Raw genomic sequence first — 12,042 nt, 5'->3', positions numbered from 1 at the left:
TGAGGATGGCAGTGTCAGGCCTCCCAGTGGCTCTGCTCCGGGACCTCCTCTTGCCTTGACCAGGTGCAGGATGGGAGTCCAGGGCGCTTGCGGATGTCACCTGAGGAGACCCTGGCTGAGAAGAGCAAGAAGGTGAAACCGGAGCCCACCCACTCCCCAGACACTGCACTGACCAGCATCCCCCAAAGGCCTTTGGTGGCACCTGGGCCACTGTGTCACTGGACACAAAACAGAAAAGAATCCATCACTTGTGACAAAGCACCGGGGATGTACGGGTAGGTTCTCACGGACATTGGAGTTTGGTTGTTACCGTTTAGCAGAGACTGTCACAGCTGCGATGTTCTAACTATGTGGTCTCCATAGCAACCAGGAGACAATGGCTGCAGAGGACACACAGAGGAAAATGGAAGACCTCAGAGCTAGTGACTGCAAAATCACAAAACACCAAGGAGGGCAGCAGGAGGGACAGAGGGAGAGATGGACAAGACTGTCGGAGAGCACTGGACAGAATGGCCACAGCACACCCTTGCTGCCAGCAATCACGTGGGTGTGACAGCCGCCCTCCCCATCTAAGGCAGAGCGGCTCCATGGAAGACGGAACAGACCCACTGCACACTGTCTACAAGACCCTCCCTTGGGGACAAGGACACAGGAGGTTCACAGTGAAAGGGAGGAACGTCCTCCATGCAGAGGTGGCCCAATGTAATCAAACAGACATGAAACCATGGCCATCAGGAGGGGCTGAGGCACATTACGCCACAGTGATGCATTCTCCAGGAAGGCACACAGTGTGACTGCATCTGCCCCCGAGCAAGGCTGCAAGATGCACAGGCTGGGGGAACCCTGGGGAGAAACGCAGTGACACAGTGACATGGGGATTGCTGTACCCCTGCTGCACTGTGACCCCAGGCAGAAAACCCACGAGGAAGCAGGACCTGAGCCTTCCCTGGGCAGTGGACCTCACAGACACCCAGAACCTGCGCCAGGCCAGCAGAATGACCACGTGGCCCAAGAGCACTGAAGACTCCCCAGAGGAACATTCAGAAGCTCAGAGGGAATTGCAGTCACCTGGGAAGCAGCCAAGCTGTGCCCAGTGTGTTGTCCACCACAGCAAGACAAAAACAGGGCAGTGACGCATTTGCAGGGGATCATCTCCTGCAGTGAAATCCCAGCTCTCCACTGCAGCCCTGTTAGAGCTAACCAGCAAACGCAGCAGTCCCAAGACGCCAGAATCAGTTGTGTTTCAATCCACTAAGAAGAACAATCCCAAAAGGAAATTAGGAAAAAATTCCATTTACAACAGCATCAAAAGGAGGTCCTTGCAGGAATGGACACCAGCGATCCCTGCCAGCATCCCAGGAGGCTGAGGCAGGAGCACCACAAGTTCAAGGTGCAGCTACGAATCTCAGCAAGACTCTGTCTCAAAATGAGAAATAAGGAGGGCTGGCTTTTCGGCTCACAGGAGGTGTCCTGCTGGGTTCAACCCCAGCACCATTCACTAATGAAGGAGAAGGAGAAGAACACACAGAGGAATGAAATTAACCAAGAAGACAAGATCCTTCTACACCCATAATTACAAAATGTCACTGAAGGAAAGCACACATGACTAGAAGGACCCCTGGGAGCCCTGTTGCCACCAGCCCTGACCTCTCAGGACCCAAGGTCTGTGTATATGTGTTGCTGAAATGCCCACTCCACACCAAGTGGTCCCCTTGGCCCAGTGCGACCCCCACCAACCACCCTGTGGCATGTTTTATGGAAATTAAAAAAAATCCTAAAATTCATCTGGAATCTCAAGGGACCCCCAAGAGCCAAACTGGCCTTGAGAAAGAAAACAAGAGCCAGGATCTCACAGTCCTGACTGGAACCCATTACAAAGCAGCAGTGGTCAACAGTGTGGTGTTGACAGATGGCAGTGTGGGTCAGCTTGGTGTCACTGAGATCATGAGACCCAACAGGAGCAGCTGAGAGGAGGAAATGTTTATTTGGCTCGTGGTGTCAAAGGTTCCGTCCATGACGTCGACTCCGTAGCTCTGGACCCCAGGTGAGGCGGAACATCGCGGTGGGAGGTGTGGTGGAGGGAAGCAGCTCAGGCCCAGCAGCTCTGCTAACCAGGGAGAAAACAAACACCAGAGCATGCCCCCTGTGGCTCCCCTGCTTCAGGCGCTCCCTACCTGCCCACAGTTCTGCCCCTTAACCCATATCACTGATCCATCCACAGATTACATCCACCACTCATAACCTGGTTATTCCACCCGTGAGCAGTCCTGCATTGTGTCACACACAAGCTTTGGGGGACACTTCCTATCCAAACCACAACACAGACCAGGGGGACAGAACAGAGCCCAGATGTGACCCTCAGGTTGACCTTGGAGAGGTGCCACGGCCACCTGGGTAAGGACAGATGCTTCAACAAGGGGTGCTGGGAAAACTCACATGCAAAAAGAGGAAAGTGTGTGGTAGCCTTGTCCCACACACAGAATGAACTCAGCCACCGCACTCGAGGCCTTGCCCTGCAGAACTCCTGGAGGAAAATGGGAAATGCCGTGACATTGGCAATGATTTCTTGCATGTGACACCTGAAGCACAGCAGCAAAAGCAAAAATAGATAAACATGACCGTGTCAAGTTTTCGACTTCTGTGCAGAAGGGGACAATCGAGGGAGTGGAAAGGCACCCGTAATGGTGAAAAGCGTCTGAAGCCAACCTGCGAGACGGGGAGCTGACATCCAAGGCTTAAAGAAGTCCTCAGCTGAGCAGCCAAAGGAGAAGCCACAAGTGAGTGACAGACCCAAGGCTTGAATGGACCTGCTTCTGGAGAAGTTAGAGAGATGGCCACCAATGTGTGTCAACATTTTCCATCAGGAAAATGCAGATGGAGACCTCAGGGAGATGGGCACTGCCCTGAGCTTAGCCCCAGCAGCACAGCCCAGCAAACAAATCCAGAGAGCTATCGCCTCACACCCAGTGACAGCCATCTTGGAAACAGAGCCAGAAATGCCGTGGCACCTGGAGCAAAGGGAACCCTCAGTGTGATGGGAAATGGTGCACCCGCTATGAAAGTATCAGGAGGCTCCTCTAAACACCAGGACGGAATCACCACAGGACCCAGCAAAGAGGGTCTAACACGAGATCCCGAGGCGGGATCTGTGCACGCGAGCAAGCTCACTGCAGCACTATTCACCAGCGACAATAGGTGGCAGCCACCTCCGAGTCCTGTGATGGATAGACTGACAAGGAGAGCAGGGTTGTGTAAGAGCAGGACATTATTCAGCCCTAAAAAGAAGGCACTGCAGATTCCTCTCGCAGAGTGCATGTAAAGTAGTGAAACCTCATCTCAGAAGGAAGTGGCTGCCAGGGCAGACCCGTGTGGGCATGCTCGGTGGACGCAGAGAACCCGTTCTGTAAGATGCACAGTTCTAGAGACTTCTTGATCTCGGCGTGTCTGCAGCTAACACAGCTCTACTTTAAAAGGCTAAGACGATCAACATGATGAGCCTATTAAGAGAAAAGCCAGCCCAGGGCACCGAGGGGAGGCCGCATGCACTGGCCTCGGAAGGTCTCCTGGGTCAAGCAGTCCTGCTCCTCCTGGAGGCTCAACTCTGAGCCACGTGTCCCTTGCTCACACTGAACCCCCTTTCACATGGTCAGCCATAGTCTGCAGATGTGCCGGGCCCTGCAGACCCCTCAGAGGATCCTCCACCAGGAGCCCTGGGAGCCCTGTTGCCACCAGCCCTGACCTCTCAGGACCCTAGGCTGGTGTCTGGAAGTCTGAGGCTGGACACACTGCTGCCAGGACTGCAGAGCTGATGAGGGGCAGAGGGTACCGCTTGGCTGCCCATGAGCAGGCCCAACACCTTTAACTCACCAGAGCCGAACCTCACTTCAGAGCTTTGGTGACCAATCAAGGGGAAGCATTGCCAAGAGCAGCCTAGACCCAGGCTGGAGCGAGGGGCACAGCTAGAGGGGACGCCTGTGGTGTGACTGGATCTACACTCTGGGGATGGGAGGAGACAACCCCTCTCCCCGTCCAGTCGGCCGGAGCAGGGTGAGGTCAGAGAGGCAGCAGCTGAGGCAGCCCAGCTGCCCTCTGTCACCAGTGCACTCGCTGCCAGGGCGAGGGCAGCAGAGCCATTGTCTCCAAGACCAGACGGACTTGTCCCTCTGCTCAGAGGGCTTCCCAACCCCTGAGAGCAATGCAGCCTGGAGCATCGAGGTCTACCACGGCCCCCTGGAACTGACCATGTCCCTGGATTGATTCCCACACCTCCAGCCTGTCCAGGCTCCTCCTGGACAGCTCACCTTGCCTTCCCTCATCCACACACACTGCCTCACTTCACCGGGACACCTCATTAATCCTCATTAAGTCCATGCTGCCAGGCCCCGGGAACTCCACAGAGGAGCCCCGGGGAGGAGGAGGGCAGATGCTGGTTTCTTCCCTCAGCCTCTGGTCCTTCCTGGATCTCAGGCCCCAGTCAAGGCCCAGGTGTCCCTGTCTCCCCTGACCACGTGCTGGTCCACATTAGGTCATTTCTGACTGCAGATGACATCCTGACCACCCTCAGGGGTCATGGTGGGTCAAGGGCTCACTGGTCAGGGCTGGGCCCAGAGCTCTGGAGAGCATGTGTGCCAATTGTAAGGCCAGGAATCTTCCCTGGCCACAATCATAAAGTAAATCATGAAAACTTACAGTTAAATAAATTACTTTGAAACCAAAGGCAGTGAACACTCAGGAGTGTCAATCATAGCTCTGCTGCATCACGTGACAGTGTCAATCAGCCCTGGGGACGCCCTTCCACCACGGAAATCACCAACGGCACAAACGAGGGCCTGGTGTGTTCTGTTGCAGACTTTCTAGAAAGTGAAGAAGAAGGAATGGTAGCAAGGCCCGTATTAAGGCCAAGTACACCGTGGGTGGGTAGCTCAGCAGGAGGGAGGGTGCTTCCCATGTCTGAGAGCTGCTTTCCCTTGAGAGAGAGGAGGCTCCGTCACTGATCCAGGCAAGAGTCCCCTGTGCGACTCCTTCCAGTATCTGCTGAAGCCATCTCACCTGGGCTAGCGAGAGAAGGCCACCAGCGCTCCCACTGGCTCAGCACTCACCTGCCAGGTTGGTGCCTCTTCTGCTGAACAGATAGTGGTCAGCATGTGATCACCATGGGCTCACCACAGGCTCACATGCCCAGACATGCTTGACCAGCAGCCACAGCTACCAGTCTGGGTCCTCAGGAGAGAGAGAGAGACCCAGTGACTACAAAAGGCAACCTCTATCAGAGGCTTGTTCATCTCCCCAGGAGACTAGAGTGACCAGCACTGACCAGAAGAGAGAAGAATCTGCAGACAGCAGCCAAGGCTGGGGTGAGGCCAGCCCTAGGGAAGCCACTTAAGGCAGGCGCTGTGGGCAGCCCCTCCCAGGGACCAGCCCCTGGCCCTCCTGCCAGGGCTCCTCATGCCCTCTGCCACAAGGGTTGGCAAAGGAGAAGCTCTGCAGGGCCAGAACCCAGAGCAAGCAACTGATGACCAGCACACATGGACCAATGATGGATCTAGTACTTCAGAAAGAATCGGTGGAGACACCCTGTGAGCAACATGGAATCGCCCCACAGGGACTGTCTATTGTATGATTCTGAAATTCAAGGCCACTTACCTTCATACTAGTAAAATAAAAGGTGGTCTCTATACACGCCTGGCGGCCTCTCGGAGCCCGCTGCCCGCTCCACCAGCACAGCTCTGGGTGGGGCAGGGAGTGAGACACCCACACCTTTAATGTCTTTCTCCTCTCCCAGTAATTCACTGCAAATGCCCTTGCTCCATGGTGCTGGTCACATCCCTGAGTGTCCTAATGCCACTAGTGGTTACCAGTGAACACAGGTGCCTTCCCCCTCTGGAATGGCTGGAGGAGGTCTAAGGAGGCCAGAGGAAGGGGTGGTTGTCCTCTTCCCTCCCCACCCCTGCCTCCCTGGGGAGGAGGAGGCAGGGCAGAGGGTCCCTAGGACTGGCTTGCACCTGCAGGAACTTGGAAAGGATCTCCACCCCTGCCCGTCCTGCTGTGGCCAGCTTCGACTCTGCATACCTCTGAGGGCGCCATCCACTGGAACATCTGACCCTTGACTCCAGATGGCCGAGGCTCTGAGACCTCACCTTTGGAAGGGAAGCCATGCTGCAAGCTGGTTCCCACCTGCAGTTGCAGGTTTGCCTGCCTCCCTGGCGGAAACCCAGTTCACACCCCGCTCCTGATGTCTTGAGGTGCCAGGTGACTCTGCAGGGACTCTGGGCCTGCCTTTCTCTGCTGATGATCACCGACAATCATGGTGCTGGGTGGACCAAATCCTGAACAGCTGAGCACATCACGAATGGGTCCTGGATGTGCCATTCAATTAATTGACGGGGCTGCTGCAGTGCAGGACACTGGGGGACCAGGCCTCTCTCCTGGGGGGACCAGGATTCTCTCCTTGGGGGATCAGGCCTCTCTCCTGCAGGGACCAGGTGTCTCTCCTGTGGGGACCAGGCGTCTCTCCTTGCATATTCCAAGCTCCACCAGGTTGCTAGATGCACCATTTCTGAACCTAACATTCCCGTGAGAGTCTCCAGGGGCCTCTGCAAGGATTGTTCCAGAAGCCAGGGTCTCCTGGGCCTATGCTCAGCTATCTCCCTCCTCCCAGGAGTCCTGTGAGCTCTGCGGGGTCCAGGACAGCTCTGTAGGTGGCCCTGCAGCTCTGAGCCCTTGGCCAGGCTCACGGAGGCTGCTGCCGGCTTGTAGAGGGTCTTGGGCTCCAAGGCAATCCCCTGACTGCCATGGGTGCCCCAGCCTAGAGTTCCTGACCTCTCCCCAACTTCTTGGCCATCCTGCCCCCCACACCCTTCCAGGCTGGGCTCCAGTCTCAGGGGACATCTGTCCCGTGCCCTGCCCAGCACCCCTGCCCTGGTATTCTGGAAGAACACTCCTGCCTCCCTCTGGCTCACAGGGCTCAAGGGTCCAACCCCACCTGCGGTCAAGGCGGGGTAGCGGGGTGCAGGAGACCCTTGGCCACAGTCTCTGACTGAGGTCTGGACACATGGCCCTGTGGGAGGAATCACACAGTCCTGGGATGTTGTCTGCGGGAACTCAGGTCACAGGACGCTCTGCGTCCAGCAGGAGGGACAGCCCTTAGGATGCAGCCCAGCTGCAGTGGCCAGCCCACCTCCCATTGAGGGAAGGCCCCAGGGCACGACTGCTGCTCACACCCAGGCTAGCTGCCCCTGGGGCTCAGTGACCCACACAGGACACCCTGTCTCTGAGGAGGACGCTGAGGGGCTTCTGCCCTGTCCGTTGTACCCTGAATGCTGCCTGTGGCATTGAGGATGGTGACTGAGCAGAGCCTGGAGGGAAATGCCCTGGAAGCATGGAGGGGGCAGCCCCAAGGGCCCTCGAGCTGGCCAAGGAACAGAGCCTTAGTGTCCCCTCCTCACCCCCAGCCCTTCCATCCCGAGTCTGTGTCTGGGGGAGCCTGGAGTGGGGTCCACCATGGGGACAGGGATTCCCAGGCGGCCTCCAGTGAACCCCAGCAAGGTCATCAGCATAAGCAGCCCAACTGTCCAGGGTGAGGTTGTCCCTGCGCCCACCTGCAGAGTCCTTCCTCACACCTTGAGCTGCGCTGGGGAAACCCGGGCACTGTGGGCCCTTCATGTTCAGCTGAGTCTGGGCCACACAGCTGCAGCCTGGGTACCTCTGAGCCGTGCCCTACCCAGCTGCCCCAGAGACAACCCCTCCAGCCTTGTCCTGTGCACTCCAGCCTGCGGAGGATGTGGCCCAAGGCCCCCAAGCCCTGCGAGGTCCCCAGGCCCCGCCCTGGGCCCTTCCTTCCACTCCCCAAACCCAGACCCAGACCCCATGCAGTAGCCACTGTGCTGGGAGCAAAGCCACAGGAATGGGCCCCACGTGCCTCCCTCCCCTTCCCTGGATGTGCTCTGAATCACAGGAGGGACAGCAGCATCAATCCTGGTGACAGGTGGCAGCAAGCACCAGAGAAATGGGGGCCTGCCTTGCCTGACTCCGGGGGCCTCCTGAGCGAGGAGCCTTTGCGGCAGCTTTATCAGGATCCAGCCGCTTCCTGAGACATTACTCCACAGCCCTGGATCCGGGGACAAGGCTTCATCTGTCACTCAGGTGGAAACAGACGTGGGCTCCCAGTCTCCTTTCCACAGCCTGCGCGTGATGGATGGTGTCCAGATGTGCAGTGGACACACCCCTGGGACATGTCTGAATCTACAGACCCAGGGAGGCTCTGCAGGGAGTGAATGGCCACAGGAGTTCCTGAACGCAGAGCATGAAGGACACTCAGCACAGCCAGGCCTGCCCTCCCACCACATGCCCCTCCCCTGGTGCCCTCTACCTCCATGTGTGGTGACCCCTCCCCACTCTCAGCCCCTGCCCTGCCTGGGCCTCGTGTTCTCCTGCCAGGGGATCCTGAGACCAGGGCCCACCTCCAGCCACAGCACACTGGGGTAAGGCATGGACCTCATCTGGACTGTCCAAGCAGTATCAGGCGGGGGCAATGGCCACTGGAGAAGTCCTGTGCTCTTTCTGGAGAGCAGGGGAGGGGAGCTGCTGCCACACTGAGGAGTCTCAGCCAGAGTGGCCTGGAGCTGCCTGGGCCCTGTGTGGGGCGCAGACTGAGCCACTCACAGGAGGTCAGAGACAAGAGCAGAGTGCTGGCCACGTCCCAGTGACCACCTTCCTGGCAGTCGACATGGCTAGACATGAGTCCTGGGGGTGAGCTGGGCTGGGAAGCAACTCACTTGGAGAGGGGTCCTCAGGAAGTATCCCTAAGGGAGGACCCTTTGCTGCCTCCTCTGTCCTTTGAGCTATAACACAAACACCTGGGGACCCCTCGGGACTCCGAGGGTGGTGAGGGGCCACCATGGCCTGGGTGGGGACGGCCACAGGAAGTGTCTGGATCCTGGACGACGTGCCTTCAACCTCCTGCCTGTCGGAACCTCTGCTTCCATCAGCCAGGTCAGTATCCAGTGCGTCCTCAGGACCCTGGCCTGCATGCCTGTGCCATCACTTGCAGGGGAGGTACAGGTGTCCATCGGCCACCAGGCTGAGGCACCTGCAGTGGCAGCAGGTGTGTTGTGGACAGTCTGAGGCTATCCAGGGCAGAAGTGGTCAATCAGTGCTGCAGCAAACCCAAGAGACGCCATTTAACAAGGGTCCCATAGAGGGGGCTCGTCCTCCCTGGAAGGAGCCTGCTATCCCTCAGGACTGTTGCCCCTCGGTTGCTCTGTGCCCAGGAGCAGGGAGGCTGCGCTGCCCTGGCTGCATTTCACATAGAGCTTGCTTGTGCCAGGTATGGGAGGTGCTAACTCCTGACCAGGAAAATACCCTGTGAGCCTCCTCATTGTTGACCTAATGGCCCTGTCCTGGGAAAGGGCCCAGACAGGAGCCCACTCCTAGACTGCAGTTTACACCCTGCCTGAGGCAGACAGCACCTCCCCCTCGGCCATGACACCATCAGGGGAAACGTTGTCACTTCTGGTCCTCACCTGGAGGGACCACCGCAAAGCTCTCCCGGGAGCATATGTTCCCTGGACGGCCGACTGCACCCAGCCTCTTGTATCACCGAAGGCACAGGGGGATGGACAGGAGGAGGGGGTGGCGGGAGACCACTCCCAGCTGGTCAGGGGAGCAGGAGGGATGAACTGTGCCATCATCCGGGATGATGGCTAGTGTATCATTGAGGGATTCTTCCTGCCAAGGAGGGTGTAAGCCACCCGAAAACTCAAAGTCTCAAATAATTAGTGAGGAACAAAACACAGAGTCAGGAATGTGTTTACATAAAGTAGAACTCCTGATAGACCCAGTCCACACAAGAGCTGTGACCAGACACAGGAAAGGGGCTCAGGGGCTTATTGAAGGGGGACATCAAAGGCAGAGATGAGGTCTCAAGGACAGAGTCTTGCTTTGTGTGTCTTGCAGCCAGCAGGTTGATTGACATCCTGACATGTCACACCTGTCTCAGGTGCCATGTGGGCCACGGCAGAGCAGGGTAGAAATTCACCCTGTCCCTGGGAAATTGACGAGAGAAAATGTCCACTGGTCATTCCCAGACACCAGAGTTTCTACAACACTAGGCTTCGATGCTCAGTGACCCACATTCAGCCCGTGGATGGCTTATGACAGGCACCTTCTGAGGGTCCTCTGCTCCGTGAGGCCAGCTGGGCATGAGAACTGTGAGGCTCTGCAGAGCAAGGAGCCAAGCTCCCCCAGGGACTTGCTGGGCTTGAGGGACAGAGGCCACAGCAGGTGGGAGATGGAAGCCCCCAGGATCCCTGGTGGCCCCAGAAGGAAGTCACTAGTCACATTCCGAGTCTCCCAGGACCCTTGGCAGCCTCCAAACACAGTAACCCCGAGATGGGCAGAGGGAGCAGGGTGGGGCTGGCCTGCTCCAGGAGGCAGCCAGGCCAGGTCTGCAGGAGGTGGCCAGGGCTGCAGGCCAGGAGCTCAGCGCAGAGGCAGGAGCCTTTCCTGCCCGCTGGCCCTTGCTCACCGCTCTCCTCCATTCCCAGGCCAGTGTGAGCCTGGCTGCACTCGACTTTGACTACCAGAGAGGGCCTGGTGTTTGTGTGTGGTCTGGGTATGCTGGGTGTGTGTGGGATGGTGCCTTCTACTGTGGTGCTCTGCGGCCACGTGATGTGGTTGTGAGGTCGCGGTGCTCTGCGGCGGCGTGGTGTGGTGTGTGAGGTCACGGTGCTCTGTGGCAGCGTGGTGTGCTGTGTGCGGTTGTGGTGCTCTGTGGTGGTGTGGTGTGCTGTGTGAGGTAGTGGTGCTCTGTGGTGGTGTGATGTGCTGTGTGAGGTTGTGGTGCTCTATGGTGGTGTGGTGTGGTTGTGAGGTTGTGGTGCTCTGTGGTGGTGTGGTGTGTGGGGTCGTGTTGCTCTGTGGTGGCTTGGTGTGCTGTGTGAGGTCGTGGTGCTCTGTGGTGGTGTGGTGTGTGGGGTTGTGGTGCTCTGAGGTGGCATGGTGTGGTTGTGAGGTTGTAGTGTTCTGTGGTGGTGTGGTGTGCTGTGTGAGGTTGTGGTGCTCTGTGGTGGTGTGGTGTAGCTATGAGGTTGTGGTGCAACACGCTGTCTCCCACCAGCCCCCTCCTGCCAAGCTGCAGGTGCCACCCCGGGTGTCCCTGGCTCAGCAGCACCTCGGGGTCTTGCTTGGCACCAGCTACTGGGGAGGGTGTCTTCCGGTCATCAGCCATCTGTCCACAGCTCTCCCTGGCCCTTGGGGACTGTGCATGGCCCTGGTTTCTGATGTACTCATGGCCTCTCTGCCTTGTGGACAGTCCAGGGTCAGCTGAGACAGGGACAGAGTATGCACCTGTGTCCAGTCCTCAGCAGGAACCACCTGCAGGGGTACCCTGCACTCCCTGATGGAGACCCCTGCCTCTGCAGGTTCCTGGACAGGTACATGTTCGTTGTCAGCACGTGAACAGGGTGGGGACCTGCAGGTGCTGACCACCTCCCTCTCTGGACAGGTGGGCACCTCTTGGACTCCTGCACTGTGTTCCAGAACGCAGGCCTTCCACCCTGGGCAGAAAAATCAATGCCCGCCTGTTGGACGCATGGGAGAGAAAGCCATTGGTGTCAGATCACGTTAAGCCTGTCTCCAAATAGAGCTGAAACCGGGCCGGCCGGCCGCCTGGTGTGTGCCCTTCCACCATGGGATGTTGCCTGATTCCAGCACTCACCAGGGCAGTCACCTCAGAGCTGGGGAGGCGCAGCAGGGCCTGGACCGACCCTCAGCACCCCGAGGACATCTGGGCCTCCCAAAGGAGCTGGCCAAGCCCGTCACATCCAGTTCTGCCTGCAGCCTGGGCAGCTCTTGCCTGGCGGTCCTCAGCCACAGGATGGCCCTAGAAACACAGGTGCTGGGTGCCAAGGAGCCTGCCCTTGTGCCGCACTGATCTATAAGCAATGACAACAGCAGTGACTGCTGCCCACATTGCAGATGCCCCCAGAGCCACTGTCCGATTGCTCCCCAGGGAGGAGAGGCAGGGGCTGCAGACGGCAACCT

Source organism: Urocitellus parryii, chromosome 3, assembly GCF_045843805.1.
Source record: "Urocitellus parryii isolate mUroPar1 chromosome 3, mUroPar1.hap1, whole genome shotgun sequence".
Classification (NCBI taxonomy): domain Eukaryota; kingdom Metazoa; phylum Chordata; class Mammalia; order Rodentia; family Sciuridae; genus Urocitellus; species Urocitellus parryii.
This window is presented reverse-complemented; position numbering follows the sequence as displayed.